The 19,380-nt window shown below is 44.3% G+C and overlaps 1 protein-coding gene across 1 annotated transcript in view; it reads right to left on the bottom strand.

Moving 5' to 3' along the window:
- ADAM12 (ADAM metallopeptidase domain 12) overlaps positions 1-19,380 on the bottom strand; it is a 336,316-nt gene that overhangs the window by 275,586 nt on the left and 41,350 nt on the right. The gene's annotated exons all lie outside the window — the stretch shown is intronic.

A 19,380-nucleotide genomic window follows, 5' to 3' on the forward strand; every position in this document is an offset into this window, starting at 1 on the left:
ATAAGAGAAGTCAGTTGAAAATCATTTCACTTTGGCATGCCAATATCCGAATTCTCTGTAGACACAGTCAATGGAGAGAGAGAAAAATACATTTCTTCCTGGGACCATTCTGAGACCTTGAGTAGAGGAGACCAAACAAGCAGGATGAGAGTCTGGAAAATGCATCACTCTCCCAGATAGTAATGACACACCCGGAATTCCTGGCCTCTGCTCGCCTTTCCGTGGGCCACATACGCTTGGGGTCCTTCTTGACTCATAATTTATTCCTTTCTTGGTTTTTCTGTTTCCAGCAAAGACACTTTCTTTTTCCCCAACTGTTCATGTCAGAAATTTGAAGTCTGTCTCCCTCAACAAATCATCCAGTCCTTGAAAAGGTCCTATTGAGTCACCCTCCAAAGCATAATTCCTGTTGTCTAGGTTGGATATCTCCACACGCTGCTCTGGTTCACACCTCTTGGATGTTTCAACACCCTCTACCCCAAGTCCCTTCACATCTACCTGAGCTTTCCTCCCACCCACTCCCCAGTGGCAGGGCGAGGATATTTTAAAAATCACAGGCTCATCCATCTACCCTTATGGATGATAGTACATTGACATCCCAGCACACTGATGATAAGATGCCAATTTTTTTTCAAAAAAATTTACTTAATCATAGTTGATATAAAATATTATATGTTACAGGTGTACAACATAGTGATTCACAATTTTTAAAGGTTATATTCCGTTTATAGTTATTGTAAAAATACTGGCGATATTCTCTATCCTTGTGGCTTATTCTGTACCTCATAGTTTGTACCTTTAATTCCCTTCCCCTACATGGCCGCTCCCCATTCCCTCTCCCCACTGCGAACCACTCATTTGTTTTCTGTACCTATGAGTCTGCTCTTTTTTCTCTGTATTTACTAACTTGCTGTATTTTTTAGATTCCATATATAAGTGATATCATACAGTATTTACCCTCCAAATCCTCCATGTTGCTGCAAATAGCAAAATTTTCATTCCTTGTTATGACCGAGTAGTATTCCATTGTGCATATCCGTCCATTCTCCACTCATCTATTGATGGACACTTAGGTTGCTCCCATATCTTGCCTTTGTAAGTAATGCTGCTATGAACATCGGAGTGCATCTATCTTTTTTAATTCGTGTTTTTGTTTTTTTGGGGGGTGGTATATGCCCAGGAGTGGAACTGCTGGGCCATATGGTAACTCTCTTTGTAGGTTTTGAGAAACCTCCACACTGTTCACTGTTTTTCACAGTGAACATGCCGACCCTTTCACGTGGCCCACAGCGCCTGCATGGCCTGGCCCTCCCTGCCCTCCACACCCGCCTGCCCTGCTCTCCTCCCAGCTCACCCAGCTCCAGCCACACTGGCTTTGCCAGCTCCTCCAACACACCAGGCTGCTTGGCAGCTCTGAGGCAACATTCCCTCTGCCTGGAATGCTTTCTCCCAACTACCCAGGCTCAGCTTAAATATCAATGACCCGAAGAAGCCTTACCTCATCCACCAGTCTAATGACACCCACCTCCCCGCAGGTATTATTTTTCCCAGTCTCCTGCCCCTTCCCTCCTTGGAAGGAAGAACTCCCTTCCTACTCACTACAATTCAGAATGTGGATTTGTTGCTAAGATGTCCCTTTGGTTGTTGGGTTGTTCAGCCACTCAGTCGTGTCCGGCTCACTGACAGTCCACAGACCGCAGCATGCCAAGCTTCCCTGTGCTCCACTCTCTCTTAGAGTCTGCTCAGATCCATGGCCATTGAGCTGTTGATGCCATCCAACCATCTCGTCCTCTGTCCCCCTCCTCATCCTCCACGGTGCCAGACAAATAACAGAAGCTCAGTTAACATTCGGTGAAGAAAAGAATGAGTGAATGAGTAGGGCAGACAGCTTTACGTCTTCTCCCTCTTGCTAGGCAGACACCTTCCTCCACCTCGCTTCTGGGTCCCAAGAAACCCTAGTGTGTGCTTGCCGGTCTGTCAGTGGGGAGCAGGCATCTATATTCACTGTTCTGCCCCAGAAATCCCAACGAGCTCCTTGCCCCTCTCGGAGAGCCCAACCATGGGGTACTGTCCCTGAACCCACACCCCTGTCCCAGGTTAGCCCCCATCTAAACCAGGCTGGCTGAACACACCACATCCCTCTCGAGGAGCCCAAGTCAATGATGTGTCATCCTTACCCAAGTCAAAATCGATTTGCCAACCCGTAGTCACTCAACAAAGCCTCTCCCTGCTTCCCTGCCTATTACATCCTCAGGGATTCTGGGGACGGGCGGTCAAACTCCAACTCTCTCTGCTCCCCCCAGCTAACATGTTTCAGTTGGAGGCATCACGTGTCCATCAGGCATTTCTAAAATGTTTAATGTTGATTTTGAAAAGTGAATGCTGTGCTTTCATTCTGATGAGGTGGAGAGTTCATCCAGCAGGACCATGCCCTGACACAGCTCACCATAGTTGCCGTGCTCAGCTCAGGCCAGGCAGTACTGCCCGCTGTCCAGGTGGAGGGGAGAGGGCAGAGGACGAGTTAATTCACAAATGATGCAACCAACGCAAAGAAGAAAGAAAGTGGAGCTGCTCACTCGTTTCTGACTTGTTATGACCCCATGGACTGTACCCTGCCAGGGAATTCTCTAGGCAAGAATACTAGAGTGGGTTGCCATTTCATTCTCCAGGGGATCTTACCAATCCAGGGATTGAACCTGGGTCTCCCGCATTGCGGGCAGATTCTCTACCATCTGAGCCACAAGGGAAGCAGCCAGCGTAAGGAAGGACCAAACACCATCATAGCCCACTGAGGAAGTGAAGGCTGCTTAGCGCCTTAAAAAGATCACAGTGGAGGAGAGATGTGTCAGGACAGAAATGACAACGTGAACTCAAGATCACCAGCTCCTCCCAGGCGGTGTTGCCCTGGTGCTTCAAGTGAAATTTCAACCTTGTTCAAACATCATCACCCACATTAAATTACTGCTGCTGACCTCAGTGTACTGGTTTTGTCTGCCTTTATAAGTTCTTCTGGATTCATGCTTCAATAAGAGGAGAGTAAGTTTAGACATAATTCTCGAACATCCCATATTTGAAAGACACTATTATAACTATTATAATATTATTAAATAAGAATATTTAATAATAAGGCAAAAGGAGATGGGGGCAGCAGAGGATGAGATGGTTAGATAGCATCCCCAACTCAATGGACATGAATTTGAGCAAACTCCAGGAGACAGTGGGCAGAGGAGCCTGGCATGCTGCAGTCCATGGGATTGCAAAGAGTCAGACGCCATTTAGCAACTGAATGACAAAATTATAACTCCAGAGTTTAAGGGACTTTTTTACAAGACAGCATTTCAGCTTGTCTATGAAGAATCCCATGCTACTATGTTTTAAGAGATAAATGGATTGTATTAATGAGTTCCAATAACTAACATTAAAATACTGAGTTAAGATGAAACAAAATTGAGATAGAACCCACAACGGAAGGTCACACGACTTTTGGGGAAATATTACAACTTGAATTAACTAATGCCATATAACCAGGGAGAGCCACAAAGGGTGAGACATTATTCACTCTATTTTTAGGGCAGCCCTTGGAATGTCTTTTTGTAATTTCCCATATCTAATATGGTAATCATTAGCCACATATGGCTACTTACATTTAAATTAATTAAAGTGATATCAAAATTAAAAATCAGTTCATCAGTCACACTGGACACATTTCAAGGCTCTAAAGCAACACGGAGCTACTGGTTATCCCTGCTAGACAGCTCAGATGTGGAACATTTCATTTTCACAGGGTTCACAGAAATTTCTGTCTTTACTGCGCACCCCTTGGTCAGTAATAAAAACCTGAAATTTGCATCATCCAATAGCTGCCCAAGTGCTACACTGGTTTGAATATTGGTGCCTTCGGGGGATAAAACTGAGTGCCAGCATAAGTTCTGTTTCGTTTATAAAGAAAGGTCTTCTCAATTAATTGATGGGTGACATTATTTTTTAAGTAGTTACTTAAGCTTGAGAGTTAAACTGCTGGATATTCATATACATCAAATACTTAAGTATAATATCTGGGGTTTTTTTTTTTTAATAATTGTATTTACATGTTTATTTCTGACTGTGCTGGGTCTTGCTTGCTGTGTGGGCTTTTCTCCAGCTTGGGTGAACAGGGCCACTCTCTGCTTGCGGTGCGTGGGTTTCTCACCGCGGTGATCTCTCTTGTAGGGTGCCTGGGGCTTCAGCAGTTGCTACACACGGGCTCAGCAGGTGCCACTCCCGAGCTTTAGAGCACGGGCTCAATAGCTGTGCCCAGGCCTAGCTGCTCCGTGGCATGTGGGATCTTCCCGGGGCAGGGATCAAACCCACGTCTCCCGCACTGGCAGGGGGACTGTCTCCCACTGAGCCGCCGCGGAAGCCCAGATCTTATTTTTTATGGATTCATCCTAACGACGGTACAAACATCAGTGATCTAGTGAAACCATACTTCCTACTTGCTATATTTTGATAATCCCTGGGGTTTCTAAGGATTGTATGGATTTCTGAGTGTTTGCTGAACTTTTAAACTCAATATTCCTAAACACGCATAACTTCCTTTGATTTTAATACAGGAGACAAAATGTGTTTCTCAGCCCCGGATCGGCTTTCGAGTGTGCCGCGAGGACTTTCACCTAAATTTACCCATACTTCCTGACCCTGGGATTTAATTACAGACACATACAGAGAGTTCTCTCTGAGGTCTATAGTTTGTACTCATTAATTATATCTTAGAAAAACAAGATCATTAATTACATTTGCAATAAAATAGCAGAACAAAAATACATCTCAGTGTTCTGTCAAGATGTTTCCAAACAGCATGTTTGTCTATTTTATATATATGTGTGAAAATAATTACTTTAATTGCAAATTGTGTTTGCCTAATACATCACTATTTTATATTTTTCTTTTTTCCTCACACATTATTATTTTAAAGACAAATACTGACAATTACATTTGTGGATAAAAATTAAATATTTGCAGCACCCTTTCCACTCCCTGAAAAATTCAGCTAGATTAAACACAAACATTTGTACTAATTCCACATAAAGTCTCTACAGGAGCTGTTAGAATGTTGTAGTGTCAACATATTTCAAATGAATACATTTTCCCCCAGGGAGGTAGAAAGAGCTTTATCTGTATATTTTAGCTGAGACCTGGTTTGTATAGGCAAATTCAATGGAGAAGCTAAACAGAGAACTATTTTAACTCAAAACCACTCCTTGCCAAAGATTTTTTAGTCTAAAAGCATGTATTCATCTCATTTTCTTTTGATTTTTAGACATAGGAGATGATGAACAAGTCCTGGTTAAATACAGCGTTCGTTTTTAAAAATGACATATTGATTGCACTAATGAAATCATGTCTTTTATTGAATGCTTCAAGAACTGCATTTGCTGAATAAAACAATTAAATGCTTATCACTATGCTAGAAATGTCTTGACAGTCATTATAATTCTATTTTTTAATGGGGAAAAGTATATCCAAAAGAATATATAAAACATACAATTTATATAAAAGTATAATTTAAAAAACAACACTAAAATAATCATCAGGGTATCTACCACCCAATTGAAAAGTCAAAATACTTCCAGAATCCTAGAAGCCACCCTGTATTCGTTTGCTGAGGCTGCCAAGACAAAGTATCTCAGACTGGGTAGATTAACAAAAATTCATTTTTGTGCAGTTCTGGAAGCTAGAAGCCCAGGATCAAGTGCATATTTAGTTTCTTCTGAGGCTGCTCTCCTTGTAAGTTCCTCGTGGAAATGAGTTTAGGCTGGCTCTCCGAAATGGCTTGCCCAGACAGGTCTACGAAATAAAGCTCTGGCTGAACCCCACTGCCTGTCGCCCTGTACTTTTTCTGAAGTCTCCCACAATGCACTTGTCCAGCACATCCCTCTTACCTGGAAATATAAACACACATTTTAAAAGTGATCTTTAAAAATTAGCTATAGTATTTTTCTTTTCATTATTATTCACTGGGTTGCCTTTATTTGTTTAGTCCTTGTTAATAACATTTTTATTCACAATAACCTTTTAAATGATATCCTTCAGCAATGTAAATTATTTTCTCTGCTATGTGTTACTTACAAGCAATATTATAACACCAATAAAGGGATCTTAAAAATGATCTAATTTCACATTTTACTTGAAAATGTTAGGCTGCCATTCTTTAATTTGTGTAACTGGGGGCTCACCTAAACCTGGATTTAAATTGTTTCACCCTTGATGGCTACAAAATATCCCAAGTCAACATAGGTATATTTCTACAGATGGGGGAATGCTTATGAATTTTTTCCGGCTCTGATGAATGGAATGATACACTGCCCCATCTCCTTAATGTTTCTATGTCTTTAAATAATAGCCAATTTTCAATGACTTAGAAAAATCTTAACCTGACCATAAAGTGGAAATAAGGTGAGTGAGCCTGCAGAAAGGAAGGGAACTGCATTAAAAATCAGAAGTGGGGACCACAGCCAAATACACACCCATCACCATGTGTAGGTTATCCTTGCAAGTACGATAATCAGTCAGAGCCAAAGTCATTTATCTCAACCATTGGTACCAGAAGCTCAGAGGAACCTAGTTTTTCAAGCAGAACACAAATATTAAAATATTGTATTCCAGGGACTCTGAAATAACTATCCCTCCCTGGCACTAAATAAATGCTTCAGGCTGCAAGCCTGGAACTCACAGGGCACGAGGGAGTCATTTATTGCTATGAATATTTACAGGCAATCTTGATTACCACTTTAATATTAGTGCAGTGGTTCCATAGTCAGGAAGATATGAGCATCATGGAATTGAGAGAGGACAAAATTGAATTAGCCGGAGAATAACACAGTAAAGATGAGGGCACTGGAGCACCATAGTGGGCGTCCCTGGCTTGGAGACTTTTAGTTATTATGTAAATGATGATAATGTTTATTCATGAGTCGCTGATACTTTTCTCTGATGGGAAAAGGACATTAGCAAACCTCTTGTTAAAATGTGCAGAATGGCACATGTTCTCCTCAGGTAAGAAGTGCTTTTAAAAGACATGGAATGTAGCTTGAAGCTGTTTATATGTTAAAATGTGAGGTTATTTTTTGCACTGTTTTTTTCTTACTGTATTTCTCTGCACAATGGGTTCACAGGTCTCCAGCCCACTTCTCCCTTCCCACCAAAAAAAGGCACAACCGCTTGCTGTTTGGCATGTGTGTGATGTTCTTATTTCAAGTTCTTTATGCTGTTGCTACTGGTGGGACACTAATGCTTAAATTTGCAGCATTTCAGATTTCCATTTTTGACTATTCTAGCCAGTGCATCTTGAAGAAATAGAGATCAATGCAATGAAATAGAGGAAAACAATAGAATGGGAAAGACTGGAGATATCTTCAAGAAAATTAGAGATACTGAGGGAATATTTCATGAAAATATTGGCATGGAAGAAATGGTATGGACCTAACAGAAGCAGAAGATGTTAAGAAGAGGTGGCAAGAACACACAGAAGAACTATACAGAAAAGATCTTAATGACCCAGACAACCATCATGGTGTGATCACTCACCTAGAGCCAGACATCCTGGAATTTGAAGTCAAGTGGGCATTAAGAAGCATCACTACAAACAAAACTAGTGGAGGTGATGGAATTCCAGCTGAGCTATTTCAAGTCTTAAAAGACGATGCTGTTAAAGTGTTGCACTCAATATGCCAGCAAATTTGGAAAACTCAGCAATGACCACAGGACTGGAAAAGGTGTTTTCATTCCAATCCCAAAGAAAGGCGATGCCAAAGAACGTTCCAACTACCTCACAATTGCACGCATCTCCCATGCTAGCAAAGTAATGTTCAAAAATCTCCAAGTGAGGCTTCAACAGTACATGAACTGAGAATTTCCAGATGTTCAAACTGTATTTAGAAAAGGCAGAGGAACCAGAGATCAAATTGCCAACATCCGTTGGATCATAGAAAAAGCAAGAGAGTTCCAGAAAAACATCTACCTCTGCTTCATTGACTATGCTAAAGCCTTTGACTGTGTGGATCATAACAAACTGTAGAAAATTCTTAAAGAGATAGGAATCCCAGACCATGTTACCTGCCTTCTGAGAAATCTATATGCAGGTCAAGAAGCAACAGTGAGAACTGGACATAGAACAACAGACTGGTTCCAAGTTGGGAAAGGAGTATATCAAGGCTGTATATTGTCACCCTGCTTATTTAACTTATATGCTGAGTGGTGGTGGTGGTTTAGTTACTAAGTCATGTCTGACTCTTGAGACCCCCTGGACTGTAGCCTGCCAGGCTCCTCTGTCCATGGGATTCTCCAGGCAAGAATAATGGAATTGCTATTTCCTTCTCCAGTGGATCCTCCCAACCCAGGAATCAAACTGGAGTCTCCTGCATTGCAGGCAGATTCTTTACTGACTGAGCTATGAGGGAAGCCCATGCAAAATGCCAGACAAGCAGGAATCCAGATTGCCAGGAGAAATATCAATAACCTCAGATATGTAGATGATACCACCCTTATGGCAGAAAGCAAAGAGGAGCTAAAGAGCCTCTTGATGAAGGTCAAAGAGGAGAGTGAAAAAGCTGGCTTAAAACTCAACATTCAGAAAATGAAGATCATGGCATCCATTCCCCATCACTTCATAGCAAGTAGATGGGGAAACAATGGAAACAGTGAGAGATTTTATTTTCTTGGGCTCCAGAATTACTGCAGATGGTGACTACAGCCATGGAATTAAAAGGTGCTTGCTCCTTGGAAGAAAAGCTATGACAAACCTAGTCAGTATATTAAAAAGCAGAGGCATTACTTTGCCAACAAAGGTCCATCTAGTCAAATCTATAGTTTTTTCCATGAGTCACGTATGGATGTGAGAGTTGGAACATAAAGAAAGCTGAGTGCCAAAGAATTGATGCTTTTGAATTGTGGTGCTGGAGAAGACTCTTCAGAGTCCCTTGGACTACAAGGAGATCAAACCAGTCCATCCTAAAGGAAATCAGTCCTGAATATTCATTGGAAGGACTGATGTTGAAGGTGAAACTCCAATACTTTGGCCAACAGATGCAAAGAACTGGCTCATTGGAAAGGACCCTGATGCTGGGAAAGACTGAAGGCAGGAGGAGAAGGGAGTGACAGAGGATGAGATGGTTGGATGGCATCACCAACTCGATGCACATGCGTTTGTGCAAGCTCTGGGAGCTGGTGAAGGACAGGGAAGCCAGGTGTGCTGCAGTCCACGGGCTTGCAAGGAGTCAAACATGACTGAACTGACTGAACTAACTGAACCAGAGCATCTTAAAGCCTCATTAATTCTTTGAAATAGCGCTATTCTGCCTCCATGCATCTGTACGCTACAGGATTACAGTTCCTCATGCTTTGTGTCCATCTGAGGAGGCAGGTTCTGAGTGGAAAACTGTCATCTGTCCCTTCCTGGAGCTTCCTGCTGGGTTGTAAGAGGAGCCCAACAACCTGACTTAACAGAAAGCAATCTGGAAACCACGATGATGCAGGTTTCTCAAACTTAACCCATCTAAATTTCAATTCTTATGTTACCACCTCTCCTCAATCCAATGCAAAGGTGAACTTGGGGAAAATTCACTCCTAGAGGCAGGCATCCCACAGATGCACGTGGCTGCACAGGGGACCCCTTCCTGGCGAGGGGGGAACCAAGCTGTCGAGGGTGACTTGGGTTCTGTTCCCCTGCTGAGAGGAGGTTGGGAGCTGGACCACTCACACTCGGGGCTGGCTGAGACAGTCAGTGACTGCCAGCTCCTGGCCTGGCTCCTGGCCCCTTTGGGTCACTGGAGAGGACGCCTGCTCTCCTGCTTGGTTTCTTGGGACCTTAGTGATAAAGAATCCAAATGGGAGCAGAGGGCAGACAGTGTGCGACAAGAGGAGAGTAGACAAGCTCAACACAGAGCAATGTCAATTACAAGGTGATGAGAGGGGCCGCAGAGCTAGAAATCGGCACCAGGCCAGGAAGGGGGCAGGAGTCAGGGTGGGAGGGGTTTGCGGACAGTCTATTTTACCGCTTAATGGTTCTTAACTGCTCTGGGCTTGGTGGCTGGGCCCTGGAATTGGGCCCTTGACGTCAGAGCCCAGCAGTTTGTGGGCTGGTCCCCAGACCACTGTGGCCCTCCCTCCCCATCCCCTGCCTTCAGACATCTCGATTATCAGGAGGGATGGACAAACTCAAGCGCTGCCTGGCTGCCTGCTGATGGATCAGCAACATCAGGATGCCCGGGGCAGGAGGCCAATGGCGAAGATGGATTTTCCCATCAGCCAGGCACGTGATCATTTAAAAGACCACCTGCAGCGCAAGTGCCATGGGCCTGTCATCCTGCACACAGGAAGCACCGGCCTCTCCTGAACGTTCAGTCAGTGAGGCTGCAGTACGAAAACAGGGCTTGTGATGAGGAATGCTGTGTGAGGAGAAGGCCTTGGCTGGGTGCCTGGGCCAGGGTTTGCCTCAGCATCTTCAGACTCCCTCCAACAGCTGGGAAGAAGGTCACTGAGCCCCTGAGTGATGCCTTGTTTTTTAATCACTAAGTTGTGCCCGACTCTTTGTGACCCCACGGACTGCAGCATGCCAGGCCTCCCTGTCCATCACCAACTCCTGGAGTTTACTCAAACTCACATCCATCGAGTCGGTGATGCCATCCAACCGTCTCATCCTCTGTCATCCCCTTCTCCTCCTGCCTTCAATCTTTCCCAGCATCAGGGTCTTTTCCAATGAGTCAGCTAAAGCTGAAACTCCAGTACTTTGGCCACCTCATGCGAAGAGTTGACTCATTGGAAAAGACTCTGATGCTGGGAGGGATTGGGGGCAGGAAGAGAAGGGGACGACAGAGGATGAGATGGCTGGATGGCATCACTGGCTCGATGGACGTGAATCTGAGTGAACTCCGGGAGTTGGTGATGGACAGGGAGGCCTGGCGTGTTGCGATTCATGGGGTCGCAAAGAGTCGGACACGACTGAGTGACTGAACTGAATAAAGAACTATTTCATCTTGAAAACAGTGTTTTCCCATTTGGAAGATTGTACCTGGAAGAGGCTCAGGCCAGAAATGTGTCCACAGACAGGCCGGGTGCTGCCCCTCGGGTGGAGGGACTGCTGGCAGCCTCTCTGCTGTCCCTTCTGGGGAGGACAATCCTTCCAACAGTGCGGGTGGCAGAAAAATGGGCCCCCAGAGATATTCGAGGGGCTTCCCTGGTGGCTCAGCCCATAAAGAATCTGCTTGCGATGCAAGAGACCACCTGCAATGCAGGAGGCCTGGGTTCGATCCCTGAGTGGGTAAGATCCCCTGGAGAAGGAAATGGCAACCCACTCGTCTTGCCTGGGGAATCCCATGGACAGAGGAGTCCGGCGGGGTATAGTCCATGGGATCGCAAGAGTCAGACACGACTTAGTGACTAAACCAGCACCGCAGATGTACTAACCCATGAACATGTCATCTTCCCTGAAAAAAGGGACCTCGTAGATGTGTAAAGAGACACAGGGAGATATTATCCTGGTTTATTCAGATGGGCCCAGCGTACTCGCGGGGTCCTAAAAAGCAGAGGTAACCTTCACCCCTGGGGTTGGACAGATGTACAGGAGAGTCTGACCGTTTAGCTCACTTTTAAGATGGAGCACGGGCTTCACAAGCCATGGAAGCAGAGGCCGCGAGAAGCTAGAAATGGCCCATCACCTTCAGCCAGCGAGAACAAAGGGATCTTAGCCCAACAACCTCCAAGAGCTGACTGCTGCCAGCATCTCAGAGGAGCAGGACAGACCCGCCCCCATGTCGCCATCAAGAAGGGCAGCTCGGAGAGAGCCTTGATTTTAACCTAGTGAGATGCAAAGCAGGAAATCCAACTCAGCCACCTGCCTCGTGACCTTCAGAACTGAGAGATCAAAAAGGGGGATAGTTTCAAGCCACTTAAGTTGTGGCAGTTGGGCAGAACAGCAGTAGAAAGCTGAAATCGTCAGGCAGATTGCTGTGAGATTCAAAGAGTAAAATGTCTGTTTGGAAACCATTGCGCGTGACAAGATGGAAACGCATGTTTATTACGGAAATCCAATCACAAACAAAACTGCGACTTCCCAGAAGGACGGCGACAAAAGACCATCTCACTTATTTTTTATTGCTTTTTACCCAAATTGAAACCCTTTGGTGCTTTCTGTATTTTGATCTAAATGGGGATAATAAAACTAAGTTCTGTAAGATGCTAACAAGTTTTCAAAGACAAATATTATATATTCATTAATTGGTGGCCTGTTTATAGGGGCTTCCCTGGTGCCTCCGTTGGTAAAGAATATGCCTGCAATGCAGGAGACACAGGTTGGATCCCTGGGTTGGGAAGATCCCCTGGAGAAGGGAATGGCAACCCAATCCAAGAGTCTTGCCTGGAGAATCCCATGGACAACGGAGCCTGGCGGGCTACAGTCCATGGGGTCGCAAAGAGTCAGACACAACTGAGTGATTGAGCACATACATATATCCTCTCTTTTTTGGATTTCCTTCCGGTTTAGGTCATCACAGAGCATTGAGCACAGTTCCCTGTGCTATACAGGAGCTTCTCATTGGTTATCTAGTCCACACATGTCAATCCCATGAGAATACATGTCAATGCCAGTCTCCAGTTTTTCCCATCCTTTCCCTTCCCCGCTTGGATTCTATACATTTGTCCTCTACATCTGCGTCCCTATTTCTGCTTTGCAAATAAGATCATCTATACCATCTCTCTAGATTACACATATATGCCTTAACATACAATACCTGTTTTTCATACAGAGTGAAGTAAGTCAGAAAGAGTATTGGCTTTTGAGCATCAAGCAGCTGAAACTGAGTTCAGTGACACTTGTTTTATATGGAAGGAAGATCTTATTCCTGTCTGACCAGTGTTACAGAAGAGGGTGGAAGGTTCTGGAAGAACCTTGGACACAAGGTGGACACAACATAGGACACAACGTAGGACACATGAATTCTCTTCGTCTTGATGTGAAATATTTTAAAGATAACACTTTCTAAGGTTTGCTCACTGATATAATCTGGAGTATTATAATGGAAAACAGGACAGAGCTTTGCTTTTTGGAATGACTTGCCTAGTTTTACAAGACACAGCCGTAAAATAATACGCACTGTGTTTATTAACTAGAAGGCCTGGTTTCCAATTCAAAGTTCATTTATCTAACTAATTTGATGTCTGGAAACATTCAAGTACCATTTTTTCCCTACAACCCCATTTCGAAACTGCCAGTCAGTGGAAGTTAATAGCTTAAGTTGCTAGTTTGTTTGCAGGCAAGCTGTCTTCTAGAGAGACTATCCCATTCATATGTTGACTAAGGGCCATTTATAAAACATCACTGTAATCTCTTTCAAATAAACATTAGCGCAATATAATAAACTCTTTAAAAAAGTAATCCTGCTGTCGATCACGAAGGCACTATCAAGTCATTCTGTCCGAAGTGAAGCCTAGTGTAAACAAGTTTTTCTGTCCCAAACAGTGTTACAGCTAATTGCTAACTTTTTATAAAACACACCCTAATTGCTCCATGCAAACTCATGCTAAAAGCCTTGTAGAGAGCTATGGGAATTCATATTACACAACTTCAGACAGAAATTGCAGGATGCATGTCACCAGCTTTCCCTGTAGCTTGCCTCTTGTGCTGTTTCTTGGGGCATTTGGGCCTCAGCATCAGGAGGGAGAAACAGCAGGAAGGATGCAGGTGGCTGGCAGGGGCTGGGGGAGGACCCCAGGGGCAGCATTAGGAGGTGGAGCCAGACAGGATGGCACTGTGAGCGTGGATGACAGCCCTGTGACGGAGGACACAGAGGGCAGAGAGGGACTCAAGTGGCCACTCACTCCATGGAGTGCAAAGGACTTTGTACCCCAGAAGACACAGTTTTCCATTTTTTTTTCTAAAAATATTTTAAGCTTTGTGGACCATTTGGCCTTTGCTAGGACTACTCAGCCCTGCCGGTGCAGGGCAAAAACAGCCACAGACAATACATAAATGAATGGGCATGGCTATGTGCCAATAAAACTTGATTTATGAACAGGGACATTTGAACTTCATGTCATTTTATATATCATGAAATAGCAAACATCTTTTGATTTTTTTCCCCAGCCACTTAAAAACATAAAAAAAAAAAAAAATTCTCAAACTTAAGCGAGCATCTAAATCTCCTAGAGGGCTTGTGGAAATGCATATCGTAGGGTTCACCGAGTTTCTTATTCAGTAGATCTGGGATGGAGCCTGGCAGTTGCATTTCTAAGGGGTAGTCAGATGACGCTGCTGGTCCCGGGACCACATTTTCAGAGCTGCTGTGCCAGACCCAGTTTTGCAGGGTGACAGTTCATGAGCCTCACTCGGCCTGCAGCTGATGTTGGTTTGGCACCAAAGTGCAGGCCACCCAGTTTGTCAATTTGATTTAATTGCTGATCTCTAAGAGTCAGGAGAATTCTCAGACAAATCTGGATGGGTTGCTTCTTGGAGAAAAAAACAGTACCAGAAAAATGGCAACCCTGGGCTCGCACTTCACAGGGCAACACCCAGCTAAAATTGAAGAGCGACTGCTCATCCTTCCAGTACCCCCTGCCTGACTGTACCTGCACACGGAGGCCAAGGGCAAAGGAGATCTATTGTCAGGTGACCTGGCCAGCTTTGCTTGTTTATAACACCAGCTTGGCTCCTCGCAGTGCTGGAGTTCACAATCTCTGGTCTAAAATCAAATAGGAAGATGATGTGGGCTGGATGATTAGAAATAAGCATAGCAGGAACGGATGAACTCGCCTTTTTCTTCTGTTGCCTCCTCTGGCCTCCAGGACTCCTCCTCATCCCAGAAGGGCCCATGAGATGCTCCTAACCTTCAGGTCCCTGCCTGACGGCTCGGGTAGAGCTCTCCTCTCCCTGCACTTTACACGACGCCTCACATTCTGCCTGGGGCGTGGTTATTTCTGTTCCCGGCAAAGTGCTCGCCAGGCTACAAGCTTCTGGAAGCCTCAGTCAACTTTGAATATACATCAGGGAGCCTCAAGTGCTACTTTCTCATATATCCAAAGCACGAAACCATTGCTCATTGGTTTGATTCATTTGATCAAGACATTCAGAAGTGCTGCTCAAGTCATCTCTTCATCAAATAGTTACACCCCAGGTCCTCTGTTATATTCAGGCAGTCTACCCTCTGAATCAATCTTGACCTTCACGCCAAAGTTCAGAGTAATGAAAATACCTTATTATACTGAACTTCCTTGGTGGCCCAGATCGTAAAGAATCCACTTGCAATGCGGGAGACCTGGGTTCGATCCCTGGGTTGGGAAGATCCCTTGGAGGAGGGCACGGCAACCCACTCCAGTACTCTTGCTTGGAGAATCCCCACGGACAGAGAAACCTGGTGGGCTACAGTGCATGGGGTCGCAGAGAGTCAGACATGACTGAGAACAACAGAATATACCAGCTACTTTGTTGTTGATATTGTGTTAACAAAGTTACGTATTTAAATTTACCGTTATTACAGACAATTTTTAGGCCAACATAGAAAATCTCCTCCTTGCAGAGAACAAGGCTGGAGTTATCACAAATGTGTCATCAGCAAATTCTTAGCCTATTTTGAGCATTCCTGGATTAACCATCTTAAAATAAACCATAGAGCGTAAATGTGACAGCATTTAAGAGGCTACCGCATGGAGTTTCTCCTAGGACAGTACTAGCTGCCTCCAAGCGGCCACGCTGAATGAAGTCCGCAGTCACCACTGTGCCTTCACGTCCTTCCCAGCGGCTATCCGTGACTTCAGCTTTAAGGACAGCCAGGCGGGCTCAGGACTCCCTCTTTGTCCTTCTGGGAAGAAAAAAGGAGCAGCTCCATTCCTGTAAATGACCTTACATCATCTATACGAAACTGGACCAATAATCATTTACCTGGATCGTACAACTAAGTAATGTTGACGTGACAAAAGGCAAAACAGAGAAAGAGGTGTCAAGACAGCTAACAGACCCAGCAGAGGGGTATGAAGAGTCTATGGCCAACCTTCAAGATTTTTCTCCAAGAAAGTGAAAGTATTAGTCACTCGGTCATGTCTGACTCTTTGCAACCCCATGGACTGTAGCCTGACAGGTTCCTCTGTCCATGGAATTCTCCAGGGAAGAATACCGAAGTGGGATGCCATTGCCTCTTCCAGGGGATCTTTCAGAACCAGGGATTGAAACTGGTCTCCTACAGGTTCTCCTGCCTGGGCTCAGACGGTAGATTCTTACCGTCTGAGCCACCCGGGAAGTCCTTTTGAACCAAAGAGAATGAAAATTCTGTTATTTTCTAGAGATAGAATGTCATACAAGGATGCCTGAAGCTCTACTGAAAAAAAAAAAATGTATTGGTAACAATTTCAAAGGGAGTCATTCAGAAACAATTTCAGATGAGTTACTAACTGGAAGACATTATGTATAAATAAAACTGTGCACACATATGGGCTTTTCTTACACGGAAAAGGGGATCTTACCTAAAGGTGCACTGAAATAAAGAACTCTAAAACCTGTTGCACGGTCATCAAGTTTAAATTCAAGGTTTCCCTGATAATTCTTTATAAATAGAAACACTGGGCATGCTCAGGGAATTATTCTCATTTTTAAAATCTTTTCCATTGAGGTATAATCGCTTTACCCGCAGTGTTTGTTTCTATCCCCTCCCCCGGGAGCCTCCCCCCGGCCTCCGCGTCCCCCGCCTCCGGGTCAGCACAGGGCACCGAGCTGAGCTCCCTGTGCTCCGCCTCAGGTCCCCTCTAGCTGTCTGTTTCACATGTGGCAGTGCCTGTATGCCAAGCCTGATCTCCCGGTTCGTCCCCCATCACCTTCCCCTCCCCAAATGACCAGTCTCTGCAACTTCATCACCATTCTTGCCCTGGAACTAGGCTCACCTGTACCATTTTTCCAGATTCCACATACATGCATTAGTATACAATATTTTTCTCTTTCTGCTGACTTCACTCTGTATGACAGGCTCTAGGTCCATCCACACTTCTACAAATAACTCAGTTTCATTCCTTTTTATGGCTGAGCAATATTCCATCGCAAATATATATACATATATTGTATACATATATATATACACATTGCATATATATACATTGCATACATGTATACATATATATAGGTTGCATATATATATATACATTACTTTGCCAGCAAAGGTCCGTCTAGTCAAGGCTATGGTTTTTCCAGTGGTCATGTATGGATGTGAGAGTTGGACTGTGAAGAAGGCTGAGCGCCGAAGAATTGATGCTTTTGAACTGTGGTGTTGGAGAAGACTCTTCAGAGTCCCTTGGACTGCAAGGAGATCCAACCAGTCCATTCTAAAGGAGGTCAGTCCTGGGTGTTCTTTGGAAGGAATGATGCTAAAGCTGAAACTCCAGTCCTTTGGCCACCTCACATGAAGAGTTGACTCATTGGAAAAGACTCTGATGCTGGGAGGGATTGGGGGCAGAAGGAGAAGGGGACGACAGAGGATGAGATGGCTGGATGGCATCACTGACTCTATGGATGTGAGTTTAAGGGAACTCCGGGAGTTGGTGATGGACAGGGAGGCCTGCTACTGCTAAGTCACTTCAGTCGTGTCTGACTCTATGTGATCCCATAGACGGCAGCTCACCAGGCTCCCTCGTCCCTGGGATTCTCCAGGCAAGAACACTGGAGTGGGTTGCCATTTCCTTCTCCAACGTACGAAAATGAAAAGTGAAAGTGAAGTCGCTCAGTCGTGTCCGACCGTTAGTGACCCCATGGACTGCAGCCCACCAGGCTCCTCCGTCCATGGGATTTTCCAGGCAAGAGTACTGGAGTGGGGTGCCATTGTCTTCTCCGACAGGGAGGCCTGGCGTGCTGCAATTCATGGAGTCGCAAAGAGTCAGACACGACTGAGCGACTGAACTGAACTGATACATACACATATATATACACATATTTATCCACATCCATTCACTGTCGATGGACACTTAGGTTTTTCCCATGTTCCAACTATCATAAATAGTGCCACAATGAACACTGGGATACATGTGAATTATGCTCAAGATTGTAATAACTTAGAAAAGAACCTGAAAAAGAATATACATATATATGTTTGTATGTATAACTGAATCACTTTCCTGTCAACCTGAAACTAACACAACATTGTAAATCAATTACACTTCGGGAAAGATTTTTTTTTTCAAGCTAGGTTTCATGGAAGAAAAACGAGGCAATCAATTAAGTCCATCGCTAGCTTTATTCTAAACTAGAACTCTTTTTTTTTTTCATTATAGCTACCTTCCCCTCTCTAAAAATAAATAGGATCACAAGAGAATCAGGGTCAAATTCAAGCTCCATGAATTACTACCACTGTGACTTAGTCATTGTTAGCCTCTGTGAGCCTGTTTCTTCACTTGTAAATCATAGTAATATCAGCTGGGAGGATTAAATGACATAGTTTATATCAGCACTTGGACAAGGCTGCACACAGGAGGCACTTAATGTGATTGACAGTAAGGATTACCCCATTTCTGCCTTCCAATCCAGCAAAACATTCCCATTCTCACAATCCACTTCCCATTCTGCCATAATATCTGCTAGCAAAAATACTCATACAAAAACATATTTATTTCTATTCTTCTACTGGAATTTCTGAAAGAAAGAATTCCTCATAAAAGCCTTATCCAAACTGTCAATCATGGTTATCTGAATAAGAAAAGGAATGTTTATCAAGCCCTTCTCAACAAATCGAGGGGACTCTGTCCCTCACCGCCAAGACATATACATACTCTTGCCCTGTTTCACCTGTACATCTTTTTGGCCCATCCTAGAAAGCTGCCGTTCATAAAGAAAAACAAAACAGCAAAACTATGGGACGTGGAGCAGACAGAAGGCAAGCTAATCTCTCTTCATCTGACAAGAAAAGCTCAGAAATAAGCCGCTGTGATGAAGGGCAGAGCAACAGGGAACCATACACACACTTGACGGGTAGGTTGTGAATCTCCATGCCTTGTCTGCTGTGAACAATGCAAACTGCTGGCAGGTAGATCTCATGAAAGGCAGTGGCTGGAGAGAAAAGCAGGCTTATGCCCACCCCTGCTTGTGGGGGCCACCAGGACGTGTGTGCCTGAACATATTTACATTAAAATGCTTGGTAGGTAGCTTCCTGTCCCTTCTTTAAAGATATCCTGTTGAAAAGGACTATATTTTCAAAGCCATGCAAAGTCGTTGTCCCCTCCACACACACCTCTTCTGTAGGAGCTACACACCCCTGTTCCTCCCGCTGGTTTCCATGATGTGTGATTATCAGTGAGTCACTGCTCGGGGACTCTGCTCCAGAGCCACATCATTTTTCAAATCTTGATCATTTATTCTCTGCTGTGTTGTAGGAAATACCT

Source organism: Budorcas taxicolor, chromosome 23 (assembly GCF_023091745.1).
Source record: "Budorcas taxicolor isolate Tak-1 chromosome 23, Takin1.1, whole genome shotgun sequence".
Classification (NCBI taxonomy): Eukaryota; Metazoa; Chordata; class Mammalia; order Artiodactyla; family Bovidae; genus Budorcas; species Budorcas taxicolor.